Source organism: Chrysochloris asiatica, unplaced genomic scaffold (genome assembly GCF_000296735.1).
Source record: "Chrysochloris asiatica unplaced genomic scaffold, ChrAsi1.0 scaffold00115, whole genome shotgun sequence".
NCBI lineage: Eukaryota > Metazoa > Chordata > Mammalia > Afrosoricida > Chrysochloridae > Chrysochloris > Chrysochloris asiatica.
This window is the reverse complement of record NW_006408633.1, coordinates 6906577-6910212: the sequence shown is the minus strand read 5'-3', so window position 1 is coordinate 6910212 and position 3636 is coordinate 6906577.

The window sequence follows — 3636 nt, the reverse complement described above, 5'->3', positions numbered from 1 at the left end:
GAGGAGAATACTAAAAGTGCCATGGACTCCCAAAAGAACCAATAGATCTGTTTTGGAAGAAGTGCAGCCAGAGTGCTCCTTGGAGGCCAAGATGGCTAAACTTCGTCTCTCATACTTCATACATATTGTCCGAAGGGAACAGTCACTGGAGAAAGATGTCATGCTGGGTAAGGTGTAGGGTCATATAAAAAGAGGAAGAGCCCCAAAGAGATGGATCAGCCAGGTGGCATCATTGATGGCATCAAGTGTGGCAGCGGTAGTGAGGTTGGCCCAGGATCGGACATTGTTTCGCTCTGCTGTGTATGGGGTCACTATGAGTTGGTTCCGACTCGATGGCACCTGACAGCAACAAGTTTTGCATGTCTGTACAAGAATATTTACCTTTGCTGAAAATATAGCCATAAATGTGATGGAGCATATAGGGGACAAAGTTATGAAAGCTTCTTAGATATAACCAAACACCTTAAGGGATTGTGTCATCTAGCCTGGAGGCTCTGAAACTGTCTTTAAGGAATCCATGGTCAATTGGCATAGCATAGTGCACAAAGACAATGTTTTCCATCCTATTTGGTGAGTATTGACTGGGGTACTAAAAGATCATGAGTGGCCATCTAAGGTACAACTATTAGTCTCTCCCTGTCCAGAAGGAGAATAGTGATGGAAATCAGACACATGGAAACAAGTTTCCAATGGACCATGAAAACATTAATCTTGACAACCTCGAGACCAGAAGAACTAAATTGTGTCTGGCCACCACTACGAACTCTTATGAAAGGAATCAAGTTAGAAGGACTGGGTAGAGTGGGAAACAAGTATGAAACTCAAAATTATAAAGACTCAAGGGCTCTACCAATCAGAAAGAGACGAGTAAAATCCCCAAGATTATGGCCTTAGCCACCCTTCATGGCTGGCACTGATTCTCCCACTGGCTCAATTTTCAACCAAATAATAGATAGGATAATCACTCAACCACAAAGTTGGTTTGAACCACAAGGTCAGCTGTTCAAACTCACCAACTGCTCCTTGGAAACCCTATACAGGGTTGCTATGAGGCAGAACTGACTTGATGACACTTAACAAGAACATAAGGGAAACGTTAGTGAGGTACACACACCTCAACCACTTGAGATCAACGGGCAGCGTTTATCCAAGGACAAAATTTAGAAGGGTTTGGAAAATAAGGATGAATGTAAACAGGAAACATGGGGAGGAATTGCAAGAAATGATGTTACATTTCTTGGGGACTGCAATCAATGAGGTGAAACAAAATATGTGTTAACTGTTGAATGGAAAACTGATTTTCTGTGTAAACCTTCACCCAACTTAAAATAAAAAGTTTAAAAAAGAAAACCTGCAAACAAATATTAAACTCTAGTTAATAATATGCAAACTAATAGGGAAGAATATCACTGATTTCAATTAGCTAAGCAATGCAATAGGAAATGATGGATTCATAGATGGATAAGGAGACAAATAGATTAAAAGATATAATAATAAAGCAACTATCATTATTTGTCAATAGTAGATTCTGGGTGGCAGGTATATCATTTCATGGCAAAAGTCTGTCAATGTTTTTAGTGTGCTTGAAACTTTTCATAATAAAATGTTGGCTATTTAAAAAAAAAAAAAGGCCAATAATTTTTTTTTTAGAGATGGGGGAGAAGTCATGTGGCAGATGAATGTCAGGGAGTGACTTTTTTTCCTTTGCTGTGATTTCTGCTTTATAGATAGAAGAAAATGTTTCTATAAAAACTGAGTAAACAAAGATTCCAGCACAGTGGAATTTTACAGGATATCTATATTAAGTGTTTTCAAATCCTTCTAGAATATGTCGGAAATGCCCAGGTTCCTGAAGTTGTAAGAGATTTCCTTGTCTTCATTTACCATGGTGTGTCCATGGCTGGTGGCCTGTTCAGGGTTCAGGTAGGGATCCCCAAATGCAGAAAACATTTGCTTCCCAAACACTTGAACTGAGAGACTATTGAGAGAATACGGTCTATAAATGGACAGCTCAAAAGATTTTGTTATTCCAGTACAATCCAGTACTCTTCCTACATAGCTCTGAAATAGGACAAAAAATAGGACAAAAGTCTCTGTACTGGTGTGGCAGTGAAGGAAAAACACTGTACTGCTAACCACAAGGTTGGTGGTTCAAATCCTCCAGCCACTCATCAGAAACCTTACACAGTGTTTCTATGAGTTAGAATCAACATGACGGCACTTAACAATAACAACCACACAACTCCATGAGAGTAGAGACATGTCTTTTTCACCATTTTATCCTCAAGTCTTAGTTTAGTATCTGTTGTTGTCAAGTGTCGTCGATTTAGTTCTGACTCATAGTGACCCTATATAGGATTTCTGAGGAGTGACTGGTGAGTTTGAACCACCAACCCTGCAATTCAAACTGACCTTGAAGTTCAGTGCTTATCCTACAGCACCACACCAGAACTCCATAGTTTACTATCTAGCACAAAGCAAAATCTTATTACATAGTTGTTTAATAAGTAAATAAAAAAATGTTGATCCCTTCAACTGGAAATTTTAGGATAATTTTCAAAATAAAGAATCCACACATTTCAACTTTCTTCTCTAGTCTGGATAAGTAGGAACAACATCTCTGCAATGTCTAGATTAAATACGCTGTTGTTGTTAGGTGCCATTGAGTGGGTTCTGACCCATAGTGACCCTGTATACGGTTTCCAAAGAGCAGCTGGTGAGCTTGAACCTCTGACTTTGTGACTTTGCAGTCCAGCACATTAACCCACAACATCACACCAGGTCTTCACTTAATACAGTATTTTATATTTTCCTCTTTCTAAATGGTTAATAAATGACCCCAGTAAGGAAATAATCAAAGTAATAAAATCTGCTTCTGTAAAGATTTATGGCCTCAGAAACTTTATTCTGTTCTGCTGTTAGTCTTACTGAGTCATTTCTGACTCATAGAGACCCAAGGAGCAGCTGACAAGCTTGAACTGCCAATCTTGCAGTTTAAACTGACTTTGCAGTCCAGTGCATTGTCCCATAGCATCACACTAGGACTCCACTCTGTTTTATAAGGTTGCTATAAATTGGAATCAACTTGGTAGCAGTGGGTTTATTATCATTAATTGAGCAAGTAATAACCGGAGTCCTGGTGTGGTACTGTAAGATAAAGCCCTAGACCGAAAGGTCAGTTTGAACTATGACATCGGTGGCTCAAATTCACCAGCCATTCCTTGGAAACCCTATACAGGGTCACTAGGAGTTGGAACTGACCCGATGGCACTTAACAACAATTGTGATGTTGGAAACTGGGACTGCTAACAACAAGTTGGCAGTTCAAAACCATGAACCGCTCCTAGGAAATCCTATACAAGGTCATTATGAGTCAGAACTGACTCCACATCACTTAACAACAACAACATGTTAAACACTTTATCTTGTCTCCTATCCTTACAAAAGCTCTGAAAAATAAGAATAAAATGAGAAAACCAGTGTTCAACAAGAATTTACCAAAGGACACACTGCTAATAAAAAGTAGAACCTATAGCATTCAATCGCTTTCTGAGTGCCCTCCCACCTTCCAGTCCTATATCTGACAATGTTTCTCTGCTATGCATAGAGTTTTCAGTGACTAGCGATTCGGAAGTA